Here is a 27,895-nt window from a genome sequence, read left to right as displayed (position 1 = left end):
TTTCAAAGTAGAGAGAATATAAAGTGTTCCTCATCATCAGGATGTTAAAGAATAGAGAAAAACAGTCTTTAAGTCAAGTATAATAATGTAATGTCCTTGAGGAATCATAATAGAAGCAGGGAGCCCTGACTGGAGGGCCTCCATTGTTTTCATGGTCACTTTTTATGCCCCTGAGATCATGAAAGACTTGAACTTTATTCTTTGCCCTTTTATGAATTACAAGAGGGAGTCCCAAGGAATCACTAAAGGTTCTATGTCCTAGTTGTGATTCTTCTTGTACTAGAAGTTGGGCCTGTTTTAGTTTTCTCTTATGAAGGGGCCACTCGTAAATCTATACTGGGCCATCCCCACTGTTGAGGGGATGACTAAGAACTGGGGCAGCCAAGCCATGCTGCTTATGAAGTGAGAGGACTTGCCATCAAGACTTTGTTTATAGGCCAGAAAAACTGACACTCAGACTGTTTCAGAAAGGAAGAAAGTATCAAAGGAGACTAAAGGAAAGAAGTGGGAAGTAAAAACCAACCTAGGATGTACATAAGTTTGGAGAAATGTTTGATAAGTAGCCTTTCCTGCTTAAGGTGAAGACACCAGAAGACTGAGAGGCTTGTAAAAGTGTATCAGTATGGAAGGCAATCATAAAATCCATTCAATCTTCTCCCAAGAATTCACACTATAAGTGAAGTGAAGCAGTCAGCTCACTGCACAAGACATCTCAGCACAGAAAGCAAGAACAGGATGCACTTTATTATGTTACACAATGGATTTCCCTTTGGCTCTTGTATTAGTTAGTGTTCTGTTGCTATGATAAAACATCATGGTCCAGGTCATTTAGAGAAGGAAGAATTTATTTGGGCTGATGGTTCCAGAGTGATAAGAGTCATTGTGGATGATGGGGATCCATGGTAACACCTGGATGGCATGGTGACAGGAGCTGGGAGCTTGCATCTCCATGGCAAGCAGGAAGCAGAAAGCTGTCAGTGGCATGAGGCTTTAACCTCATAGTCTGTCACCAGTGATGCTCTTCTTCCAGCATCACAACTCTCAAACCTCCCCAGACAGGACCACCAACTGGGGAATTGACTAATGTGATCAAAACAGACACTGAACATGGCAACCATCTCCAGGGAAGATAAAATGCACAGAGCTAAATATACTTTTGTAAAAACTATTTCCACGAAATCTAGGCAGGTATAAACTAATTGTTCTGTTAGATGGGAAACATTTTGAGTATAAACAATACTTTGAGTTAAATACCCTTGCTTTCAAAACACTTGTAACTATTTCCACATTGTAGGGAAAATCTACCATATTAAATTAAGGCCAGCATGCACATAGAGCCACACATTTTCTTCTTTGTTATAAGTGAATTTTCTTTTTAAATTATCTTTATTACTATTTTATTTTTTTGATTTCTATTTTGCCTTCATATATGTATGTTTGCACACCACTTATATGCCTAGTGCTCACAAAGGCTAGAAGGGAGTATTGGCTCCTCAGGAACTAGAATATAGGTGATTGTGAGATGCCAGGTGGTTGCTGGGAATCAAACCCAGGTCCTTTGGAAGAGCAGTCAATGCTCTTAACTGCTGAGTCATCTCTCTGACACTTAGAGGAAATTCTTGTTTGTCTTGTGCAGACTTTGATCTTGCAGCTCACCTCTCAAGAGCATCTTTAGTGTTGGGATTACCTCACTGAGTTCCCATGCCCAGTGCACATTCCCCTTCTACAGTCAGGCTGTGAGACACCTGAGACTAGACTGGCTTGTTCACACCTCACTGGCCACACAAGCTGCACAGGCACCTTTTCCATACTATACATGTGACTATCCCTTTCAGAAACAGTTTTAGGATGTCTCCCTGAAGATGAGTCTGAATCTATACAAATAGCTCAGCTTCTCTGCCATTCCACACACTGAACCATTAAGCCACAGTTATACCATTTTTAGCAGACACCATTGTCCACCTTATAACTCACTCTTTTGGATTTGTATATGACCCCACTAGACGATGACATCTATGGAAGGAACAGACAAGCTTTAAGTTTGACCTCCACTTGAAAAGAACTCACATGTCCCCAAAATAATTTCCACAAATCACATGAATAATCCCATATTTCATGTCTGAAAGTTTACTGCTTTGGATATTCATTACGAGGGCAAAGTGTAATGCGGGAATGCCTTTTCCTGCAGGGAAGAAAAGGTCCACTGCATCATAGGAGGATTTATACTAAACAGTCTCTCTGGAAATACTAAATACACACATGACTGTCAAATTAAAATGGAAACTCACACACTCTGCATTCTCAGAAGTCCATTTACATGATAGCCTCAATCAGATCACAGTGGTCACTTTTCTCACTCCTTTGAAAAGCCACCTGTTGTGGAATATTACTTTAACTAGGCAAAGATGTGTTACATTTGTTTATGCTTCAGAATATTACCTTAACTATGTAAAGGTGTATTACATTTGTTCATGCAGCATTTGTTTAATGATGTAAAGATGTGTTGGCCAGGTGGCAGTGGCGCACACCTTTAATCCCAGCACTCGGGAGGCAGAGCCAGGTGGATCTCTATGAGTTCCAGGAAAGGCACAAAGCTACATAGAGAAACCCTGTCTCAAAAAAAAAAAAAAAAAAAAGATGTGTTGCTGTTTTATCTTGCCTGCCTAAGGCACCTGATTAGTCTAATAAAAAGCTGAATGGCCAATAGCTAGGCAGTAGAGGAGGGATAGGCAGGGCTGGCAGTCAGAGAGAATAAGTAGAAGGAGGGATCTAAGCTCTAGAGAGAAGAGGAGAGAATAAGGAAAAAAGGGAGGGAGGTGCCTGGGGCCAGGCAGCTACCAGCCAGTCACACATAGAGCAGGACATACAGAAGGAAAGAAAGGTAAAAAGCCCTGAGGCAAAACATAGATAAAGAGAAACAGGTTAAATTAAGTTATAAGAACTAGTAGGACAAGCATAAGATAAGGCCAAGCATTCACGACTAATAATAAGTCTCTGGGTCATGATTCGGGAGCTGGTCAGTTGCCAGTGTGAGGGTACATTGTACTATAGAGGGGAGACCTGAGGGGAACAGTTTCACATACAGTGGTGGATGAGGTGGCTTCCTGTGATATGCCCAGTCAGGAAAAAAAGAGACTAATGTTCTTGAGCAGCCAGCTTCCTGCTTTCTTCAGTTTTTTTTTTCACCTGGAACTAAATCACATGGGAATTTTGGACCTAAGCTTTACAGGATCACACTGCCAATATTCATGGTGAATGTTGCCCCTGACAGTGTCCACATATACACTCAGTAGTGTCTCTGGGTGATTCCAAATTCAGTCACACTGACAGTTGTTGCAAGATATTTGATCTGTGAACACTTAGATTGCTGTTATTTCCTGGAAAAAAACTGTTTTAGTTGTGGTGTGGCTCAGCCCTAGCACACACCTTTAATCCAAGAGCTTTCTGTTTGAATATTGTAAACAGGATTAAATTGGGTCAACCACAGGTCAAGAGGCAAAGCAAGCAACCAGTTGACAAGAACTGAACATAGGATTATTAAGAAAAAAACCTTAGAGAGTAAGAAGGAGTCAGGGGGACTAAGAGAGAGGTGCACAGGAAGTAGAAAGGAGGAATATTAAGTTTGAGGAGACTTGTTTGAGATGGTAAGAGAGAGGAGACAGGTTCTTTCTCTGCTTCTCTGAGCTAGCAGGCTTTTACCCCAGCATCTGGCTCCCAAGTTTTTATTGGTAAAATCAAATGATTAAGATTTTATTAAAAATAACAGACAGTGAAAAGAGTGAACATCATACATATATGATGCTACATCTTAAAGGATCCATAAGGTCACAGCTCAATAATATGCTTTCAGTGATCCCCCATATCTGGGGATACTCCACAGTAGAATATATAAGGAAATGCAAGGATCAACAGGCCAGTCTCTTAGATGACCTTAATTCTCAAAATGTGAGGGTACACATACGTACTCAGTATAAAAATTCAGAAACATGGTCTTTAACAGCTGCACATCAAACATAAGGAAACATCCTTTCCCTCAAAGCCAATAGTAATTGTATTGCTGTCTGTCCCTCTGCTTCACCCTATTCCACAGTATGTGTCCATGCACTCACACAGTGCTGTCTCATGAGCCAAGGTTACTGTGGTACAATGGTCATGTGAGTAACAGATACCTGGAGCTCTGTGCAATGAATTTCAGTCTGTGGGATGAGTGGAGTCCACAGGAAGATTATGTAAGATTTTGAGATGGAGGATTTATGAAAGTGAATTTGGTAATAGGTGAGGTAAGCTATTTTAACCAATATGACCATACCCTTTGTTCTTTTCTCTTCTGATTTCTATAATGCTTTGTCTTAGTCAGTATTCTATTGCTGTGAAGAGACACCATGGCCATACCAACTCTTATAAAGCAAAGCATTTAATCAGGGCTGACTTACTATTTCAGGAGTTTAGCCCATTGTCATCATGGTGGGGAGAATGGCAGCATGCAGGCAGACATGGTTCTGGAGAGGTAGTTGAGGGTTCTATATTGGATCTGCAGGCATCAAGAAGAGAGACACTGGGACTGGCTTGGGCTTTTGAAGCCTAAACCCACCCCCAGTGACACACTTCCTCCAACAAGGTCACACCTCCTACTCCTTCCAAATAGTGCCACTCCCTAGTGACCAAGTATTCAAATCTATGAGCCTATGAAGGGCATTCTTATTCAAACTACCACATTCAACTCCCTGGCCTCCATAGGCTTATAACCATGTCATAATGCAAAAATGCATTCAGTCCAACTTCAAAAGTCCCCATAGTCTATCACAGTCTCCATACTGTTTAAAAGTCCAAAGTTCAAGGTCTCTTCTGAGATTCATGCAATCTCTTAACTTTAATGCCCTGTAAAATCAAATTTTAAAAAGTATATCACATACTTCCAACATACAATGATACAGAACATTGTTGTTTTTTGGTTTTGCTCTATTTTGGGGAACCTGCCACCCAGCTCCCAAACAAATCACACTCAAAGGCTTTTTCTTACTTATGAATGCCTGGCCTTAGCTCAGCTTAGTTTCTAGCCAGCTTTTCTTAACTTCAATTATCCCATCTACATTTTGCCTCTGGGCTTTTCCCATTCACTTACTTCTGTAAATCTTACTCTTACTCCATCTCCATTGCTGATTGTGTAGCTGGGTGGTTAGCCCCTGGAGTCCTCCTCCTTTTCTAGCTGCTAGATTCTCCTCTCCTCCCAGATTTCTCCCTCTATATATTCTCTCTGCCTGCCAGCCCCTCCTATTCTTTCTCCTGCCCTGCTATTGGCCAGTTTTTTATTAGACTATCAGATGTTTTAGACAGGCACAGTAACACAGCTTCACAGAGTTAAACAAATGCAACATAAACAAAAGTAACATACCTTAAAATAATATTCTACTACAGAACATACATCACCATTCCAAAATGCAGGGAAAGGAGCATAGTGAGGAAATTCTGGACCAAAGCAAGACCAAACTGAAGGTCGAACTCCAAATTCTGCATCTCCATGTCTGATGTCAAAGCATTCTTCAGATCTCCAGTTCCTTTCAGTTTTTGTTGACTGCAACACATTTCTTTATCTTAGGTTGGTTCCACTTCATGTTGGCAGGTCCCCTTGGCAGATATCCCACAGCTCTGGCATCTCCAACATCTTGGGGCTTTACTTTCACATCTTTATCCAATGTCCTCTGTAGGCCTCCATGCAGGGACATCCCTGACACATGCCTGGTCTTAGTGCCATTTCTTAGCTGCATAACCCCTTTCTTCTATCCTTGACTCTAAAGCCAGAACCATGTGGCCAAGGCCACCAAGTCCTGCTGCTTGTTGGGGCTAGAACTTGGCCCCCTCATTCAATTACATCTGTATCATCTTTCTGTTGTTGATCATTTCCTTCATTGTTTAATCTTTTCTATAATTAGTTTTCACAATTTGGAAGCTCATCTGTGTAGGGTCTTGCCCTGAGGTTACCACTCCAGTTATTCCACTTAGCATCAGGCTTTTCTTTAAACATTTCCTCTCCTTGAGTACTGAACTTAGCTCTATTACATTTCCACACACATCTTTGCTCCTCAAACTGTACATTTTGTATTTTTTCCTTTCTCAGCTTGCTCCTATCCATTATAGATCTGCATAAGGGTGGCCACTAATAACCTCATGTCAGAGTCAATACTAGGCTGTCTTAAAATCTCTTCTGCCAATGCCATTAATTCAAAACTCCTCAATATAGCCTCAGGCAGATTTTTTTTGACAAGGGCAAAGCAGCCACATTCTTCATCAAAATATCACAAGAACAGGCTCTAGGACACTTAATAATATTCTTCCACTCTGAAACCTCTTGAGCTGAACCACTACAGTGGCTTTCCTTAGTTCAGAGAGCCCAGAAATGGTGATTATAGATACAAGAACAAGGCCTTCTGGTGATCTGGGTATTCAATTTGACATAATTCCCTACACCATAAAGTGCCTGTTACCTCACAGAAACCCAAACTGAAGACAAGGGTGGTTCTTACAATTATCAAGGTAATTTGAAAAAAGTACTGGTAATGGAATCCTAAAAGAAACAGCCAGCTCACCTCAATGCCTGAAGTTACTGGTAAATGGCATTGTCAAATCACCCTCAGCACTGTCTTCCATGCTCCTACTAATATGGTCCATTAAGACCTGCTTAAAGCATTCAGTTGTGTTCCTAGTACAAAGTCCCAAAGTCCACATTCCACCAACAAGCAGCATGATCAGGCTGTCACACCATACCCCACTCCTGATACCAACTTCTGTCTCAAAGTTCTATTGCTGTAGAGAGACACCATGGCCACACCAACTTTTATAAAGCAAAGGATTTAATTGAGGCTGGCTTACCATTCCAGGGGTTTAGCCCACTGTCATCATGGTGGGAAAATGGCAACATGCAGGCAGACAGGGTGCTGGAGAAGTAGCTGAGAGTTCTACATTGGATCTGCAGGCAGCAGGAAGAGAGAGACACTGGGACTGGCTTGGGCTTTTGAAGCCTAAACCCATCCCCAGTGACACTCCCTCCAACAAGGCCACACCTCCTACTCCTTCCAATAGTGCCACTTCCTGGTGACCAAGCATTCAAATCTATCAGCCTATGGATGCCATTTTTTGTGGTGCAGTGAACTTTATCAATGATGTTCAAGAGAGCAGGGCTCCCTAAGCCCCTCCTGTTGTTCTGGGGGTCTGGGATGGAAACTGTGAGGGAAATGTTCAGTGTCAGGCACTGAGTTGGGGCAGGAACTGTTCAGCAGCCAAAGGTCTCTCTTGCTCTGTCCTTGCTGGGGTGGGTGTCCCAGGGCAGGCTTTTTACTCTTTGGAGGCCATGTAGGCCATAAGGTCCACCACTCTATTGCTGTAGCCAAATTCATTGTCATACCAGGAAATGAGCTTTATAAAATTGTCATTGAGAGCAATACCATCCCCAGCATCAAAGGTGGAAGAGTGGGGATTACTGTTAAAGTCACAGGAGACAAGCTTGTCCTCAGTATAGCCCAGGATGACCTATAGTGGGCCCTCCAATGCCTGCTTCACCACCTTCTTGATGTTATCATATTTGGCAGCTTTCTGCAGGTGGCACGTCAGATCCACAATGGACACATTGGGGGTAGGAACACGGAAGGCCGTGCCAGTGATCTTCCCATTCAACTCTGCAATGACCTTGCCCACAGCCTTGGCAGCACCAGTGGATACATGGATCAGATGTTCTGGCCATCATGCCACAGCTTCCCAGAGGGGCCATCCACAGTCTTCTAGGTGGCAGTGATGGCATAGACTGTGGTCATGAGTCCTTCCACAATGCCAAGTTGTCAGGGATGACCTTGGCCAGGGGGTGCTAAGCAGTTAGTCATGCAGGAAGCATTTCTAACAATCTTAAGTGAATTGTCATACTTCTCATGGTTCACACCCATCACAAACGTTGGGGGCATCAGCAGAAGGGGCAGAGATGATGACCCTTTTGGCCCCACCCTTCAAGTGGGCCCCAGCCTTCTCCATGGTGGTAAAGACACCAGTAGACTCGACAGCATACTCAGCACCAGCCTTACCCCAGTTGATATTGGCGGGATCTTGCTCCTGGGAGATAGTGATAGCCTTCCCGTTGATGACAAGCTTCCCATTTTCAGCCTTGACTGTGCCGTTGAACTTGCCATGAGTAGAGTCATACTAGAACATATAGATCATGTAGTTGAGGTCAATGAAGGGGTCAATGATGGGAACTATGTTCACTTTGCCAGACTGGAAGGCAGCCCTGGTAACCAGGTGTCCAGTTCAGCCAAATCCGTTCACTCCAACATTCACCATCATGTCTTAGGAACGACAAGGCTGGCACTGCACAAATAGATGCAACTGTCTCTGGAACAGAGAGGAGCAGAGAGCTACCATTCTTTTTTATGTTTATTTATTCTTCTCTCACACAATACAATCCAACCATAGTTTCCCCTCCCTCCACTCCTCCCAGTCCCCTCCAACCTCCCCAGATCCACTCCCTACCCCAGTCTCCCCCCAGAAGAGAGAAAGCCTCCCAGGGACATCAACTGAATATGGAACAAGATACAATAAAAACAGGCACAAAACCTTACATCAAGGCTGGATGAGGCAACTCAACAGGAGGAAAAGGATCCCAAGAGCATGCAAAAGAGTCACCCACACTTTCACTGTCAGGAGTTCCCCCAAAACACCAAGCCAACAATCATAGCATATATGCAGTAGACCTAGCTCAGACCCATGCAATAAATAAGCAATATGCAGGTTCTGCTATTGCTGCTTCATTCTCTATGGGCCTCCACTAACCCTGCTTAGTTGATTCCACAGGCTATGCTCCCCCAGTATCATCTACCCCTCTGGCTCCTGTCATCCTAGCCCTCTTCCCTGGGTTCTCCAAGCTGTGAGGGGAGAGACCTGATGGAGACCTCCTACCTGGTCTCTCGTTTCACCTAATGTTTGGCTATAGGTCTCTGAATCCACTCCCACCAGCTTCAGGAGAGAGCATCTCTGATGATAACTGGACTAATCACCAAACTATGAGTATAGCAGAACATCATTAGGAAATATTTCTTTCTTTCCTTCTTTCTTTCTTTTTTCCTTTTCCTTTTCCTTTTTCTTTTTCTTTTTTCCCCCCAGTGGTGTTTGATTCTACCATAGGTCTGCAGCTATCCAGCCTCCTGTTCCTGGCAGTATCAGGCTCCCTCTAGTGGCATGGGCCTGAAATTAGACTAGTCATGGGTTAGCCACTCCCACAAATTCTGCGTTACCATTGCCCCAGCACATGCATGACAGGTTGAAGGTTATGTGGCTGGATTGGTGTCCCAGTCCCACCACTGGAATCCTTGCCTGGTTACAGAAGATGGCCAGTTCAGGCTCTAAATCCTCCATTACTAGGAGTCTTTACTAGGGTCATCATCCTCAGTAGATTCCAGAGAGTTTCCACCGAACTGCATTTCTACGTGGCCCAAGTAGCCTCTGATTCCAGTCATCTCTCCCAGTATTTTTCTCCCTCCACCCCTGCACCTGATCCTTCCTATTTCCATCCCCATCCACCCCAAGTCCATCTGCAAAATCTATTTCCCCTTCCCAGCAAGATCCATGTGTCCCCCCAAGAGCCTTCCTTGTTACTGAGCCTCTTTGGATCTGTGGATTGTAGCATGATTATTCTTTAACTTACAGCTAATATCCACTTATAAGTGAGTACATACCTTATTTGTCTTTCTGGATCAGGGTTACCTCACTCAGGATGATTTTTTTTTCCTAGTTCCATATATTTGCCTGCAAATTTCATGATGGTTTTTTTTCCTTTTTTTCTCAATATATTTTTGTTGATTCTTTGGGAATTTCACATAATGCACCCCATCACAGTCACTCCCAGTCCTCCCAGTACCAACCCCTACCCTTGTGCCCCCTCCAAAGAAGATAAAAGACAGAAACTTAACAAGTCCAATTTGTTTTGCCCATATATTCACTGAAAGATGGTCAAACTCCCAGTGGCCATCCTCTTGAAGGAAACTGAGTTATTCCCCACCCACACCACCACAAGAAGCCATCAGCTGTGAAGAACTACACTTCAGCATCCCTACCACAATTATTAAGAGTTTTCTGAGGTGGCTTTTTATCTATACTGTTTCTTATTTTTGGGAGATTGGAGAGGTTGTCACAGAAGCCTTCTAAATGTCTCTCATTCTCCACTGTGAGCTGCAGTCATGGATATCACTGCAAAGGAAGCTTCCTTACTCTTTACAATCAGCCACAGCTAGCTCATGGACTTCCACATGGTTTCTGACCACAGCATGGACCATGGACATTCACATGTCATCCAGCATTCAGGATGTATCACTGACCTCAACATGGTCTTCAGTGGCAGTACAGATCATGGACATTGTCTTAGTTAAGGTTTCTATTGCTGTGAAGAGACACCATGACCACAACAACTCTTATCAAGTAAAACATTTAATTGAGCTGGTGGCTTACAGTTTCAGAAGTTAGTTCATTATCATCATGGTGCTGGAGAGGAAGCTGCTACATGTTGATATGCAAGCAACAGGAAGTAGAATGTCTCACTGGACATGGTTTGAGCATATATGAAACCTCAGTATATACCTCCATGGTGACATACTTTCTCCAACAAGACCACATCTATTCCAACAAGGCCACACCTCCTAACCACTCCCATTGGGGCCATTTTCTTTCAAACCACCACAGACATCAACATGGCCTCCAGTAGCAACACAGGCCATGGACACCAACATGGCCCCTGGTGGCAGCACATTTTTAAACGTTGGTAATAGTCTATTGTGTAAATGTACCACTTTTTTATCCATTTTTCAGTTGAGGGACATCTAGGTTGTTTCCAGTTTCTGGCTTTTATGAATAAAGCCACTATGAACATAATTGAGCCAGTGTCCTGGTAGTAGGATGGAGCATCCTTTGGGTATGTGCCCAAGAATGGTATACCTGGATCTTGAGATAGATTGATTCCCAATTTTCTAAGGAACCACCATATTGATTTCCATAGTGGCTGTACAAGTTTGCACTCCAACAAGCAATGGAGTAGTTCCCTATGGGGGCCATTCATACACAAATCACCAAGGCTTTATGCTACTACATAAAATCTAGGGTCCAGAAGAGAAGGAAAACCTAGAAAAGTTTGTTTTGAGCCTGGCTTCTCTGATGAACTCCAGGTTCCTTCATTTTTCTGTTACATGTAAAATAAAAGTAATTTTCCCTGTTGCTTTTTGTTTTGTTTTTACTAAATTTGGGGATTTTAGGGCTAAAGCTGAAAATTATACATTTCATAACTTGGATATTTCCATCAACAGTGGTTGCTATTGTTAAGAAAAATAAATAACTGTTATGGATTAAGACAGAAACAAAAAGTCTATATGGGAAAATTTTAACCAGTTTATGTGTTCTGTTAATTGACCCTGAGGTGGCCATCTGTAGCTGCTGGAATAAGGATCCCATAAGGAAAAGTTGGACAGGATCACTCTTCCAGCTTAGCCACCACTGATACTGAAGGCCCATCCTCATACTGGTAATTTGATAGTGTCACCTACCAGTAACTTCAGGCATTGGCAGGATGTCTTAGTTTGGGTTCTATTGCTGTGAAGAGACATGATGACAATGGCAGCTCTTATACAGGAAAACATTTAATTGAGGAGATGGCTTATGGTCCCATTATCATTGTGGTGGGGAGTATGGCAGCATGCAGGCAGACATGGTGCTGGAGAATGAGCTGAGAGTCCTACATCTGGATCCTCAGGCAGCAGGAAGTGACAGTGACACTGGGTGTGGCTTGAGCTTCTGAGACCTCAAAGCTCACCCCAAGTGACACACTTCTCCAACAGAGTCACACCTACTCCAGCACACCTCCTAATAATGCCACTCCCTGCCTGACACAAGTGCTCAGAATTACTCAGGTCCTCTGGAAGAGCAGTAATGCTCTTAACAGCTGTCCTGGCAGGCACCTGTGTGCATTTTCATGTGGCCACCAAGCTCTAGAATCATGTTGAAAATTGAAATTAAAGTGTGGCTATCTTCTTTGAATTCAGATGTTACAAGCCTAAAAAGAACTTTACCAGCACTAATTGCTTTGCTTTATAGAGATGGATGAAATAAAACCTGGGTTGATTTAGTAGAACTACCCAAGAAACTCCCTGGCTTCAAAAAAGATATTGCAATTATTGGCTGAGAACTACTTTATTTTCATATACATCAAACTTTGCAAGTGTAATCATTTGGGTATAACGTGGAACTTCTGTGAATTTTAGCTCCCAGAGACCAGCACAACTCTGTGTAAAATATTCACTCTTCAACAGGCACAAAATGAGCCCTCCACATGCCAGTAACCTTGTGAGGCTATACCACAGAACTCAAAGATCAGCCCATCGTGGACATATGACTCTTTGGGGCATAGGTTTAATGTAGATTTTGAGGCATATTTTTACTCTTCTGCTCTATGGTTAGTTTCTTCATTACCAGTATTCTCACTTTGCTTTCTGGCATTCTGAGCTTCACACAGCACAGCAATAATAATGTGCTAGAATGTAGACCCCTGCTTGCTTTGCTCCAACAGGCTCTTATGGTTTGAGATAACATCACATTCTGGATTAGGTGGGTAGAGGCTTCCAAGCAGCCCTAAGGAACCAGATAAGTTACACACCCTATTGACTGTATGCACTGGGGTGGTTTGTATGTCAACTTGACACAAGCTAGAGTCATCAGAGGAAGGAACCTCAACTGAGGAAGTGCCTCCTTGAGATCCATCTATAAGGCACTTTCTCATTTAGTGACCAATGGGGGAGGACCCAGCCCATGGTGACTGATGTCATCCCTGGGCTGGTGGTCCTGAGTTCTATAATAAAGCAAGCTGAGCAAGCCATGGGAAGCAAGCCAGTAAGCAGCTCCCCTCCAAGGCCTCTGTATCAGCTCCTGCCTTGGGGATCCTGCCCTCCTTGAGTTCCTGTTCTGACTTCCTTCATTAATGAACAGTAATGCTGTAGTTTAATCAAGCCAAATAAACACTTTCCTCCTCAACTTCCTTCTTGGTCATGTTGTTTCATTACAACAAAAGAAACCCATCTAAGACAAATTGATATCAGTGTAGTAGGGTGTTGCTGTGACAGACCTGATCATGTGTTTGGGAGGATTGTGGGAGGACTTTGGAACTTTGGGCTAGAAAAAAACATTGAGTGTTGAGACCTCAGTGGAATGTTCTGTAGGAACTTGAAGATAAGAATTTTAAGAGCAGAGCAGAAGATGGAGGCCTGGCTTGCAAAGTTTTAGAGGTAAGTTTAAAGACTCTATCACAGCTATTTGCTATTTTGAATTAAGATCCCGAGGTTCTGGTTAGCTGAGGCCAAAGAATCAGCTGTGATTAACAAGATACCAGAACTGCTAAAGCAAAATTTTGCTTTGCTGGGATACTTGAGGCTGGTCGACTGGATTTAAGAAATTAGCAGTGATTAAGAAGAGACCAACATCACTGAGGTAAACTTTTCTGAGAAGTGTTTCCAGGGAGCTCAAAGAGCCTGTGTTCTTAGAGGCAGCCAAGGTTGTACCTCCTGCTGGCAGCTGGACTTGGTAGTGTATAAGTACCACCCTGGGTTGTAATGGTTTTGAAGGCATAAAGGGGTCATGGAGAGCAGGTGAGACTTGGCACTGTGAGAGGTCAGGAGGGGTCATTGGTGAAGGTGCAGCCTCAGTGGCAGTTGAAAGCCCAGGACTGAAGGGGTCATGCAAAGAAGTTGAGGCTTGGCACCATGAGGAGAGCCTATGAGAGGATATTGGTGAAAGTACAGCCCCGTTGCAGCAGAAGACCCCAGTGTTTTAGAGATGCCAGGACCATGGGATGACCACTGCCAACAGCAGAAGCAATGGAGTGGAGCCAGCCAGAGGCTAGAAGACAAGCTGTGTGTGCTGCAGAAGGCAGATGTGGAGAAGTGACTCAAGCCCTTTGGAGGAGTCCAGAAGATCGTGAGTGGATCCCAGATATTGAATGGTTAGAATTTTGTTTCACTTTGAATTGATTGTGACTGTGCTCCAATTTTTCCCTCTTGAAGTAAGAAAGTATTTTACTAGAGCCCACAGTTGAGAGACTTTGAATTTTAAAAGACTTTGGCCGGGCGGTGGTGGCGCACGCCTTTAATCCCAGCACTCGGGAGGCAGAGCCAGGCGGATCTCTGTGAGTTCGAGGCCAGCCTGGGCTACCAAGTGAGTTCCAGGAAAGGCGCAAAGGTACACAGAGAAACCCTGTCTCAAAAAAACCAAAAAAAAAAAAAAAAAAAAAGACTTTGGATTTTTAAAGAGCTTGGCTATTTAAAAGGGACTGAAATTTAATGTGTTTGAATTTGTAAAGACTATGGGACCTTTAAAAATTATTTAAGATCTTGAGGATGAATAAGAAAGGAAGGGTTGTGGCTTAATAGTTGAAATGAATGATAAATGGTGCTGGTGATACTGGCAGAAAGGTCATGAGCCACGGCCATGCTACCTGGTAGCAGAGATCTTTATTAGGAGGAGGGGGAGACAAAAGAACCAGGCCTGAGGAGGAAAGCACATGCAGAGAGAGGGACAATGGTGTGGGGAGAGAGAGCAGAGCAGAGAGAGAGGGTGGGGTCTGAGTCACGGCTCTTTAAGGTGCAAATGGCCTTACAGAGCCACGCCATGCATGCACTGATTGTGTGACCATGCCACATGTATGTGATCACCAGGGTGCACACTGATGACATAAGGCAAAAGACCCTTTGCTTAACTACTGAACTGCGCATTTACAGTCATGAAGCTAGAGTGAGGGCAGAATTCTAACATTCCAGACTTTTTGCTTATTATAAAAAAGTGAGTGAACAGGAATAGGGGCAGCATTTCTCCCAGAAAAAACTGCTTCCAGCTGACTTGGTGGTCATCAGTTGGCTCTTAGGGGGGTAGGGAAGGAGGCTTCCAAGGTAAACAAGCATTCTGGGATGGTGGGCTGTCCTGGGATGGTGGGCTGTCCTGGGATGGTGGGCTGTCCTGGGATGGTGGGCTGTCCTGGGATGGTGGGCTGTCCTGGGATGGTGGGCTGTCCTGGGATGGTGGGCTGTCCTGGGATGGTGGGCTGTCCTGGGATGGTGGGCTGTCCTGGGATGGTGGGCTGTCCTGGGATGGTGGGCTGTCCTGGGATGGTGGGCTGTCCTGGGATGGTGGGCTGTCCTGGGATGGTGGGCTGTCCTGCTGCCCTGGAGCCATTCATCTTTCTTGGCTTGGCACTCTGGCTGCTTTTGTGTCTGACAGGATGCTGATGAGACAGAAAAACTTAGAGAAAAAAATGTTACCTTCAAAGAGGTCCCAGGGTGAGGGAAGGGGAGTCCAAGGACCAGGAATTTGGGTTGCACTTATGTGAAGCAGATCTGAACTGTCCAGATGGATAGAAGCTGGTTTCTGGAGCTTACAAAAATTTTGAACATATTAAGAAGCAGCCATGAGAAAATAAAAGTCTTGGGCCGATGACCATTGTAGTGTTTAGAACTCTGCTTGTATTGGTTAGTGTTAATGAGAGAGACAGAGAGATTGGAACATATTTTTAATTTTTTAACCTGAGATAAGCTTTATCAGAGACAGATTATTTTAAGGCACCTGTTTCCTTTACTAGTTTAGCATCCAGGAGACACAGGTGATCAATTGCTGAGAGCATTTAACAGTAATAGATGGTTATATTAAAGTCTGTTTTTGTAGAGCCCAAGCACTTTTGGGTCTGGGGGTGTAAATACATTTTAACTGTTACAGTTTCTTACTTGATGATCCCTGGACTCCAGCTCTGTAGTGGTCCTGTAACAATTAGCTGAGCAGTTTATTAGGAGAGGGAACCAGGAAGAGAAAAGCTTGTGGTGCATGAGGAGGAGATGCACTACTGACAGGTCTGGAGTGAGGCACATGGAAGGAGCAATTAAATGAAAGCTCCTACCTTAGCTGGAAAATCTTTTCCCATCAAGTAACCCTGAAAGTAAAGTTAAGTCTGGTGAGGTGGGTAAGGCTGTCCTCCCTACCCCAACAATAAAAAAATGAGGAGAGGTGGGGTCCTAGGACTAAGTGGCTCTGGTGTCCAGAAGGAAACAGATTGCTTCCATGCTGCATTCTGGGTTCCCTGAAAGAGTGCCTGTAGCCAAGCCTAGAGGTCTGCTGGAGGTCCTAGTTTGATGCTCCCATGACCCTCTGTGCTGGGTGCAGTCAGGTGACCAGTTGTCTCTCTAAGTGGCACTTTGAACAAGGCTCAATTGATGACCTGGCAGGGCACACACTAGCACGCACGGTCTTTTTTTCCTGCACTTAAAACAGGGACCCAGGCCAGTCCCCAGGAACCCCCACCCAAATCTGCCCCAGTTGCTAGCCAGCAGAGAAAACTCCTTCAGGAAACCCACCACCACCAAAACCCCCCATCAGACCCTGCAATCTACAAGTCTCATGCCCTGCCCCAAAACCCATCTGCCTGTGACCCAAGTAACTTCCTGAGACACGGAAACCTAACTGCCAGCTCTCATTGGACCAAAAAGTGAGTGACTCTTCTCCCAGAGAGTCCTGCCTCTAGGACCCAGGCCCTGGGACACAGCCAGACCCCGGGAACCCCCACCCAATTCTGTCCCAGCTGCTGGCCAGCAGGGAAAACTTCTGCAGGAAGGCCCCCCACCAAAACCCCCAACAGACCCTGCAATCTACAAGTTCCATGCCCGGCCACAATACCCATCTGCCTGTGACCCTAGTAACTTCCTGAGACACAGAAACCTAACCACCAGCTCTCATTGTACCAAGAGTAACATCCTGAGACATGGAAACCAAACTTCTAGCACTCATTGGACCAAGAACTCTCAATGGACCAAGAGTAACTTCCTGAGACAGGGAATCTGCTAGCCCTCATTGGACCAAGAGAGGCTTCCTGAGACACAGAATCTGTCAGCTCTGACTGGACCAAGAGCCCTGATGAGAACAAGAGTGGCTCCATGAGTCACAGAAACAATGAAGAAGACACAAAGAGGGAATGCTGGAAATAGAAAATCTGAGTTAAAAAAAAAAGTAGATGCAAGCATAACCAACAGAACACAAGAGATGGAAGAGAGAATCTCTGGTGTAGAGGATATAATAGAGGATATAGATTCATCAGTCAAAGAAAATACCAATGCCAAAAAAGTCATAACACAAAATGTCCAGAAAATCTGGGACACCATGAAAAGGCCAAAGCTAAGAAGAATAGGGATAGAAGAAGGAGAAGAATACCAACTCAAAGGCACAGAAAATATATTCAACAAGATCATAGAAGAAAACTTTCCCAACTGAAAGAAGGAAATACCTATGAACATACAAGAAGCCTATAGAACACCAAACAGACTAGACAAAAAAAGTCCCCTTGCCACATAATAATTAAACCACTAAACATACAGAATAAAGAAAGAATATTAAGAGCAGCAAAGGAAAAAGGCCAAGTGACTTATAAAGGCAGACCCATCAGAATAGCACCTGACTTCTCAATGGAGACTTTGAAAGCAAGAAGGACCTGGACAGATGTAATGCAGACACTAAGAGACCATGGATGCCAGCTTAGATTAATAAACCCAGCAAAATTTTCAGTCACCATAGACGGAATAAACAAGACATTCCAAGACAAATCCAGCCCTACAGAAAGCACTAGAAGGAAAATTCCAACCTAAGGAAGTCAGATACACCCACAAAAATACAGACAATAGATAACCCCACAGCAGTAAATCTCAAAGAAGAGAAACACACACACACACTACAATCAAAAGTTAACAGGAGTTAACAAACATTAGTCATTAATATCCCTTAATATCAATGGGCTTAATTCACCTATAAAAAGACACCAGCTAACAGAATGGATACAAAAGCAGGACCCATTTTTCTGCTGCATACAAGAAACACACCTCAACTCCAAAGATAAACACTACCTCTGAGTAAAAGGCTGGGAAAAATCTTTCCAATCAAATGGTTTTAAGAAGCAAGCTAGCCAGGCGGTGGTGGCACACACTTTTAATCCCAGCACTCAGCAGGCGGATCTCTATGAGTTTGAGGCCAGCCTGGGCTACAGATGAGTTCCAGGACAGGCTCCAAAGCTACACAGAGAAACCCTGTCTCCAAAAAAAAAAAAAACAAAAAAAAATCATTATCATTTAAAAAAATTTTTTTTAAAGAGAGAAAAAAAAAGGGGTTGGAAAGTTAGCTCAGTGGTAGAGCACTTGCCTAGCAAGCACAAGGCCCTGGGTTCGGTCCTCAGCTCCAGAAAAAAAAAAAGAAAACAAAAAAAAGCAAGCTGCTATAGCTATCCTAATAGCCAACAAAATAGAAATCAAACTAAAATCAATCAAAAGAGATTGAGAAGGACAATTACATACTCATCACAGGAAAGATCCACCAAGATGAAGTTTCAATTCTGAACATTTATGCCCCAAATACAAGGGCACCCACATTTGTAAAAGAAACATTGCAAAAGCTTAAATCACACATAAAACCCCACACATTAATAGTGGAAGATTTCAACACCCCACTCTCACCACTGGACAGATCTGCCAGATTGAAACTTAACAGAGAAATAAGGGAACTAACAGACATTACGACTCGAATGGACTTAATAGATATCTACAGAACATTCCACCCTAACAAAAAAGAATATACCTTCCTCTCAGCACCCCATGGAACCTTCTCTAAAATTGACCACATACTCAGTCACAAAGCAAATCTCAACAGATTAAAAAAAAATGGAATAACTTCCTGTATTCTATCAGACCACCATAGTTAAAAGTTAGATTTCAACAACAAGAATTACAGAAAGTCTATAATCTCATGAAAACTGAATAATGCTCCACTGAATCACCAATGGGTCAAGGAAGAAATAAAGAAAGAAATTAAAGACTTCCTAGAGTTTAATGAAAATGAATGTACTACATACCCAAATTTATAGGATGCTATGAAAGTAGTGCTAAGAGGAAAATTCATAGCACTAAATGCCTACATAAAGAAATTGGAGAACTCTCACACTAGTGACTTAACAGCACACCTGGAAATTCTAGAACAAGAAGAAGCAAAGTCACCCAGGAGGAATAGAAGCCAGGAAATAATCAAATTGAGAGCTGAAAACAATAAAATGGAAACAAAGAGAACAATACAAAGAATCAATGAAACAAAGAGTTGGTTCTTTGAGAAATATCAACAAGATAGACAAGCCCTTATCCAAATTAACCAAAAGGCAGAGAGAGAGCATCCAAATTAACAAAATCAGAAATGAAAGGGGAGACATAAGAATTGACAACGAGGAAATCCAGAGAATCATCAAGTCATTCTTCAAAAACCTGTACTCCACAAAACTGGAAAATCTGGAAGAAATGGACAATTTTCTGGATAGGCACCACATACCAAGTTAAATCAAGACTAGATAAACTATTTAAATAGATCAATAACCCCTAAGGAAATATAAACAGTCACTAAAAGTCTCCCAACAAAAAATTCTACCAGATTTTTGTTCCACACAATAGAAACAGAAGGAATGTTACCTAACTCCTTTTAGGAAGCTACAGTTACTCTGATTCATAGAGTCAAACAAAGATGCAACAAAGAAAGAGAATTACAGACTAACCTACCTCATGAACATTGATGCAAAAATACTCAATAAAATATTGGCAAGCAGACTCCAAGCACACATCAAAAAAATTATCCACCATGATAAAGTAGGCTTCATCCCAGAGATGCAAGGTCGGATCAACATACAAAAGTCTGTCAATGTAATACACCATATAAACAAACTGAAAGAAACAACTACATGATCATTTCATTAGATGCTGAAAAGTCCTTTGACAAAATCCAACACCCCTTCATTTGAAAGGTCATGGAGAGATCAGGAATACAGGGAACATACCTAATCATAATAAAGGCAATTAATAGCAAGCCCACAGCCAACATCAAAGTAAATGGAGAGAAACTCAAAACAATTCCTCTAAAATCAGAAACAAAACAAGGCTGCCCACTCTCCCTATATTTATTCAATATAGTACTTGAAGTTCTAGCTAGAGCAATAAGACAACAAAGGGAGATCAAGGGGATATAAATTGGAAAGGAAGAAGTCAAACTTTCACTACTTGCAGATGATATGATAGTATACATAAGTGACCCCAAAAAATTTGACCAAGGAACTCATACAGCTGATAAACACCTTAAGTAATGTGGCAGAATACAAGACTAACTCAAAAAAATCAGTTCCTATATCCAAATGATAAATGAGCTGAGAAAGAAATCAGAGAAACATCACACTTTACAATAGCCACAAATAATATACAATATCTTGGGGTAACTCTAACTAAGCAAGTGAAGGACCTGTATGATAAGAACTTTAAGTCTCTGAAGAAAGAAATTGAAGAAGATATCAGAAAATGGAAAGATCTCCCATGCTCATGGATATGTAGGATGAATATAGTAAAAATGGCAATCTTACCAAAAGCAATCTACAGATTCAATGCAATCCCCATCAAAATCCCAACACAATTCTTCACAGACCTGGAAAGAACAATACTCAACTTCATATGGAAAAACAAAACACCCAAGATAGCTAAAAGAATCCTGTACAATAAAGAAACCTCTGGAGGCATTACAATCCTTGACTTCAAGCTCTACTATAGAGCTACAGTAATAAAAACAGCTTGGTACTGGCATAAAAACCAACATGTGGACCAACAGAATCAAATTGAAGATCCTGACATTAATCCACACACCTATGAACACCTGGTTCTTGACAAAGAAACCAAAATTGTACAATGGGAAAAAGAAAGCACCTTTAACAAATGGTGCTAGCATAACTGGATGTCAACATGTAGAAGACTGCAAATAGATCTATGTCTGTCATTGTGTACAAAACTTAAGTCCAAGTGGATCAAAGACCTCAACATAAATCCAGTTACTCTGAACCTGATAGAAGAGAAAGCAGGAAGTAGTCTTGAATGCATTGGCACCAGAGATCACTTCCTAAATATAACACCAGTAGCACAGACACTGAGAGAAACAATTAATTAATGGGACCTCTTGAAACTGAGAAGCTTTTATAGGGCAAAGGACATGGTCAACAGGACAAAATGACAGCCTGCAAAATGGGAAAAGATTTTCACCAACTCCAAATCTGGCAAAGGGCTGATCTACAAAATAGATAAAGAATTCAAGAAACTAGACATCAAAATACCTAACAGTCCAATTAAGAAATGGGCTACAGAGTTAAACAGAGAATTCTCAACAGAGGAAGCTCAAATGGCCAAAAGACATTTAAGGAATTGCTCAACATCCTTAGTCATCAGGGAAATGCAAATCAAAACAACTCTGAGATACCATCTTACACCTGTTAGAATGGCTATGATCAAAAACACTGAAGAAAGCTTATGTTGGAGAGGATGCAAAGCAAGGAGAACACTCCTCCACTGCTGATGGGAATGCAAACTTGTACAGCCACTTTGGAAATCAGTATGGCAGTTTCTCAGAAAATTGGGAATCAATCTACCTCAAGACCCAGCTACACCACTCTTGGGCATATATCCAAGGAATACTCAATCATACCACAAGGACACATGCTCAACTATGTTCATAGCAGCATTATTTGTAATAGCCAGAAGGTGGAAACAACCTAGATGCTCCTCAACTGAAGAATGGAAAAAGAAAATGTGATACATATACACAACGGAATACTACACAGCAGAGAAAAACAATGACATCATGGAGGTTTGCAGGCAAATGGATGGAACTAGAAAATATCATCCTGAGTGAGGTAACCCAGACTCAGAAGGACAAACATGGTATGACTCACTCATAAGTGGATACTAGATGTAAAGCAAAGGATAACCAGACTGCAACTCACAGCTCCAGGGAGGTTAGCTAGTAAGGAGGACCCTAGGAAAGACACAGGGATCACCCAGAAATGGAGAAATGGATGAGATCTACATGAGCAATCAGGGGGTGAGGGGGAGTAATGGAGGGCAAGGGATGGGGGAATGAGAGCTTAGGGGAGCGGGAGGTTTGAGCTGGAATGGGAACAGAGTGGGAGAGCAAGGAAAGAGATACCATGATAAATAAAGGCACCATGGGAATAGGGAGAAGCAGAATGCTAGGGAGATTCCCAGGAATCCACAAAGATGACTCCACCACACACTACTGGTAATGGTTGAGAGGTTGCCTGAGCTGACCTACTCTGGTGATCAGATGGTTTAATACCCTAACTATCATGATAGAACCCTCATCCAGTGACTGATGGAAGCAGATGCAGAGATCCATAGCCAGGTCCCAGAAGGAGCTCCAGGACTCCAAGGACTCCAATTGATCAGAGTAGAGGGATTCTATGAGCAGGAGATATCGAGACCATGATTACAAAAAGTACAGAGACAACTAGCCCAACTAGTGGAAACACATGAACTGTGGGCCAATAGCTGAGGAGCCCCCATGGTACTGGACTAGGCCCTCTGGATAAGTAAGACAGTTGTTTAGCTTGAACTGTTTAGGGGTTCCCCCAGGTAGTGGGATCAGAACTTGTCCCTAGTGCATGAGCCGGCTTTTTGGAACTTAGTGTGAGATACTTGGCGCAGCCTTGGTGCAGGGAGAAGGGGCTTGGACCTGCCTCAACTGAATGTACCAGGCTCTGCTGACTCCCCATGGAAGACCTTTCCTTGGAGGAGGTGGGAATGGGGGGTGGGTTGAAGAAGAAGACTGGGGGGTTGGAGGAGGGAGGACAGGGGAATCTGTGGTTGATATGTAAAATAAATAGAAAATCTCTTAATAAAAAAAATAAAATAAATTGCCACAACTGAAACTTCTGCCTGTGGGGTCAGGAGCCTTGCTTTCCAGATGCTTAAGTTTTAGCCCTATTGTCGGAGAGGTCTGGAAGACAAGAGATGGATTTTATTCCATGTCTTAAAATTTTTTTTTTACCTAGTCTGCTGGTTTGAGGACAGCTTTAGGAAGACCCACCAGGAGGCAGGCTGTAAACTGATCTCTGGCTAAAGAGTCAACCTGATTATTATGATCCCCATGTGGGTCCTGATCATAAACTTATTTGCATGCATCTTAGCCTAATTTCAGACCCATCTGTGCTTCTCAGGGCAGCTTGAGAATGAGTGGGAGGAGTTAGGGTGAGAGCCAGGGTTGGGCAGAAGGGGCCCACCCAATATTGGAGAGCCAGTCCAATACTGGAGAGCAGAGAGTGGAGCACAGAGTGAAGAACAGATAAGATAAGGTTCTTTGGAGTCAGAGATTCCTTAGATTTAGGAATGCAGGTAGTCAGGAGAGAGAAAAAGAGTCAGAAAGGGAGAGGGACTTTAGAGCTTAATTAAAAGCATGATGATAAGGTAACTCTTTTCATTTGCCCGTTCTCTGACAGAAGTTAGATAATTTCCATGAAATATCAGTGTTGAAGCAGCCATTATACAGACAAATTTACTGGTATCTGGGGATATTTAAGGCATTTGTCAGAGGAATGGAACCACGAGAAGGAAGCCCCCATGTCCCATGGCTGCAGCCAAGAGAGAAAAAATAAAAAATTAAAATAACAAATGGGATCCCCAGGCTCCTAGTTCAAGCATCCTTGAGAACCAGCATTAACAGCACAAATTACCCAAGCCACTGTCATCATAAGTGCAGTGGCTGGGGCGTACATACTGAAGGACACCCACCACACCCCTCACCCCACCCCCACCCCCACCCTGGAGCCCAGACAGCATCCAATATTTCATCAAGATTGAATGTGTCAAGGTACACAGGCAGCTGAGGAACCCCCGGGGGTCCTGTGCAAGGAATATAGTTCAGGGTATAGTTGTGGGAAATGGCGGGGGACTCACCAATCCTGGCAGCACCTGTGGTTTGTGTGTGGAGCGGTGCGGCAGCTGGGCAAATGAAAAAAGTGGAGTGGGCAGTCACAGGTCCAATGAACCTTGGTATAGGTTTCTGACACTCAGTCCCAGATGCAGAGCAGTCAGAAGAGCCCATCCAAGTCACTGCACCAATGAAATGAATGATAAACGGCGCTGGTGGTGCCCTGGTTACCAGCAAAAAGGTCATGAGCCACGGCCATGCTACCTGGTAGCAGAGAGCTTTATTAGGAGGAGGAGGGAGACAAGAGAACCAGGCCTGGGGAGGAAAGCACATGCAGAGAGCAGGAAGATGGTGGGGGGTGAGAGAGAAGAGCAAAGAGAGAGGGTGGGGTCTGAGTCATGGCTCTTTAAGGCGCAGATGGCCTTACAGAGCCACGCCATGCATGCACTGATTGTGTGACCATGCCACATGTATGTGATCACCAGGGTGCACACTGATGACATAAGATGAAAGACCCTTTACTTAACTCCTGAACTGCCATGTGCAGTCATGCAAGTAGAGTGAGGGCAGGATTCTAACAATAGTGATGTGTTTGTGTGTCAAGTTGATAAGGGTCAGTTATACTGAGTGGTGCCATCCCTGGGCTGCTGGTCCTGGTTCTATAGGAAAGCAGGCTGAACAAGTCAGGGTAAGCAAGCCAGTAAGCAGCACCCCTCCATGGCTTCTGCATCACCTCCTGCCTCCAGTTTCCCGCCCTTTTTGAGTTCCTGTCCTTGACTTCCTTCAGTGATAAACCGCAATGCTGAAGTGTAAGCCAAATAAACCTTTTCCTCCTCAACTTGCCTTTTGGTCATGCTATTTCATCACAGCAGTTGAAAGCATAACTAAGATGCTAGATCAATGCCAAATGCCAAAAGACCTCAGTCTCCAATAGCTATAGGGGATAAGGGATTTTCCCTAATTAGTTCATTGTTTATGTACTGTGGTGACATTTTATTTGTGCTGAAATGTGATATTTTATTTGTGCTTTGATAAATAAAGCTTGCCTGGAGATCAGGGGGGAAAGGCCAGCCATTTTAAGTAAACAAAGTCAGGCAGCACACACCCTTAATCCGATCACTTAGCAGGCAGGGTCTCTGTGTGTTCAAGGCCATACTAGGGAACAGAGCCAAGTGTGGTCACACACGCCTTTAATCCCAATACCAACCATAGAGACCTGGAGGTCTGTACAGACAGGCAGTGACAAGGAAGTGAGGTAGCTGGGCTAAGAGCCAATTAGAGGGCAGAAAAGCAAGGCATATAAAGGCATAGGTAGACAGGAAATAGCTCGCATTTGGAAGCTGCAGTGTGGTGAGGTAACGTTAACTGGTGGCTATTCCTATTTCCCTGTTCTCTAAGGCTTTTGCCCCTATATTTGGCTCCATGGAGTACTCATTACCTTTTCTCTGATGTTGCTGACTGGACTTAATAATCCCTTAAAACCTAGTATTTAAATACAGCAGAACTGAAAAATAAAGCAAGCTTTTGTTAGAGTCATTTACTTCGGCCTTCGGCTGTGTGGTATACACAGCACACAAGATCCACAGCATAGGATGGTGTACCCTACAGAAGAACTCCACCAGTACCACAGCAGAACTGTGCCAATGAAGGAACATGATCAATGACCAATTCTGTTTCTCTATATACCATCCTGTTGCCAGAATGACACTACAGAGAATTGTGTAGAAGAACAGAATCAATAAAGTGTATATTTGCAATGACAGTTATTATAGAATATTATTTTAAGGTGTGTTACTTTTGTTTATGCTCTGGAACATTTGTTTAATAATGCAAAGATGTATTACATTTGTTTGATTAAATAAAATTAACCTGTGGTCAGGAGGCTGAGTCAGCAACTAGCTAACAGGAAGTGACAGAGAGGAGCCAGGTGGAGAAGGACTTTTAAGTGGGGGTAAGGAGAAGGACGAGGGGTTTTGGGGAGATATGGGCAAGGAGAGGAGGTGAGGAACTTGCTATTCAGCCTCTCTGAGGAGCAGAATTCCACCTCAACTTTTGAATCTCAAGTTCTTTAGAGGGCCAGAGATTTAGATAAGTTCACTTGGTAGCTTTAAAAGAGTTGGTGCCTGAGGGAACAGACCACTTCCAACTGCTGCAGCCGCTCCTGGTAGCTGTAGAGTTGCAGTTACGGATTAGGACAGCTGTGGCTTAAACGGCAGCAACAGTTTTAAAAAAGGAAAACAGCCAGGCGGTGGTGGCGCACGCCTTTAATCCCAGCACTCGGGAGGCAGAGCCAGGCAGATCTCTGTGAGTTCGAAGCCAGCCTGGGCTACCAAGTGAGTTCCAGGACAGGCGCAAAGCTACACAGAGAAACCCTGTCTCGAAAAACCAAAAAATAAAAATAAAAATAAAAATAAATAAATAAATTTTTAAAAAAAGGAAAACAGACAGTAGATGAGGCACATGGTGGAGCCGAGGAGCTCCATGCAGAGACCGAGAATCCAAAGGCTGCTCTGTGCACAAAACTGGAGGCCTCAGCACTCGCACTCTGGCAGTGAAGGCCTGAAAAATCCTTAGAATTGCCACAATTTAGGCCAGAGGGCCTGTTATCTACTGGAGGACTGTAGCAGCAATAGCAGCAGCCACTGTGACTGGCACACTCAGCATCAAGAAGCTGACACATGTGAGGAGTAACAGAGAGTAGACATTGCTTTGTCCTCAGACATCTTTATACCCATACCACAAGTCATAAAGTGGTGCCTGTTGCACCAAAAGTCCAATGTCCCCAAAGACTACCAAGAGACTGATCCTAAAGCAAAAGCAAAGAGTCTTTAATTCACGAGTTTAAACCTGGGCCCCTCATCTGTCCATCACAGCAGTGGGGTAAGGAGGGACCTGAAGCAGTAACAGGATAGGATTTTTATAGTGGTTAGGGTTGGGGGTCTGTTGGAGCCCATCTAGGTTTCCTAGTGGCTGTACACAGCAGGACTGTGTAAGAGGTTGATTGGACCATGAGGCTAAGTATCAGGTGTTTGTAAAGGTCTACACCTGGCTGTATCTAGCAAGGGGGAGGTCCTTTGCCCCTCCCCTTGGCATGATTATTAAAAGCCCTTTGGAATAAAGTTCTGGGCCCATTTGGATAAGAATCCAGGCCCACCTGAGGCTATCCCATGTTTCTCTCTGTTTCTCTACCCTCTTTATTTCTACCTAAGTCTCTTAGCCCTCATTCCTCAGGAGTCCCTGGGGTAAATAAACATGGGAGCTGATCCCCAACAGATGGCACCAGTGAATAGGGACAAAGAAAAAGACAAAAAAGAAGAAAAAATAACCCTAGGTGTCAGGGACCAAACATGAACCATGGAAAAGTACTAGCTAGGCCAGAGAACAAGCCACAGGCCCTAAACCAGATGCCCCCCAAGATAAAGAACATCCTGCAGTCAGGTAGCATAGCAACAGAACAATGGGCCCTGACCAGTGACCTTACCACCTAGCACAACATCCTGCAGCCTCACGACCTGCACATCCTCCTTCACCTGCACATCTCCCCTCCTTCCTGCCCCCTCCTCCTCCCATGCTATATAAGCCTTGCTGAGGAGAATAAAATTTGCAGCTTGATCAGAACCCTGTCTTGCTGTCTTCCTTCGTGTCTCCCGTCCCTTTCATTCTCTCCCGCAGGTGGGTCATCCCTGTTGAGACCCTGCTGGCCGGGGCACCTAGGACTGGGCAAAAGGAATGACGAGGAGTTACAAGTATAGGCATGCTGATAAGGAACTGAAAAATGAAGGCAACTATATTTTATTCTCAAGTGTATAGGTGAGGTAGTGAAATGCCACAAGGCTGCAGCATAGACTTCTCTCTATCTAGGTCTCTCTCTCTCTCTCTCTCTCTCTCTCTCTCTCTCTCTCTCTCTTAATTCATATCTATAAAAATTAAGAAAAAATATAAAGTATACTATAGGAAAACAGTATAGGAAGAAATTTAGAGTAAGGTAGTATATAGAAATACTGGGTTAGGAATATAGCTTAAGAAAGAAAAAATTAGGGTAAATAGGATAAGCTAAGCAACTAGATGGAGG

At 43.4% G+C, this 27,895-nt stretch overlaps 1 protein-coding gene and 1 pseudogene across 1 annotated transcript in view; both read right to left on the bottom strand.

Annotated features, from left to right (window-relative positions):
* The window catches only part of LOC131894704 (zinc finger protein 14-like), a 137,111-nt gene that overhangs the window by 64,885 nt on the left and 44,331 nt on the right, over nucleotides 1–27,895 (bottom strand). The gene's annotated exons all lie outside the window — the stretch shown is intronic.
* LOC131894705 (glyceraldehyde-3-phosphate dehydrogenase-like) lies at nucleotides 7,048–8,322 on the bottom strand (annotated as a pseudogene).

Source organism: Peromyscus eremicus, chromosome 17 (assembly GCF_949786415.1).
Source record: "Peromyscus eremicus chromosome 17, PerEre_H2_v1, whole genome shotgun sequence".
Lineage (NCBI taxonomy): Eukaryota > Metazoa > Chordata > Mammalia > Rodentia > Cricetidae > Peromyscus > Peromyscus eremicus.
Note: the sequence above shows the minus strand (reverse complement) of the source record. Positions and strands in the feature narration are given on the sequence as shown.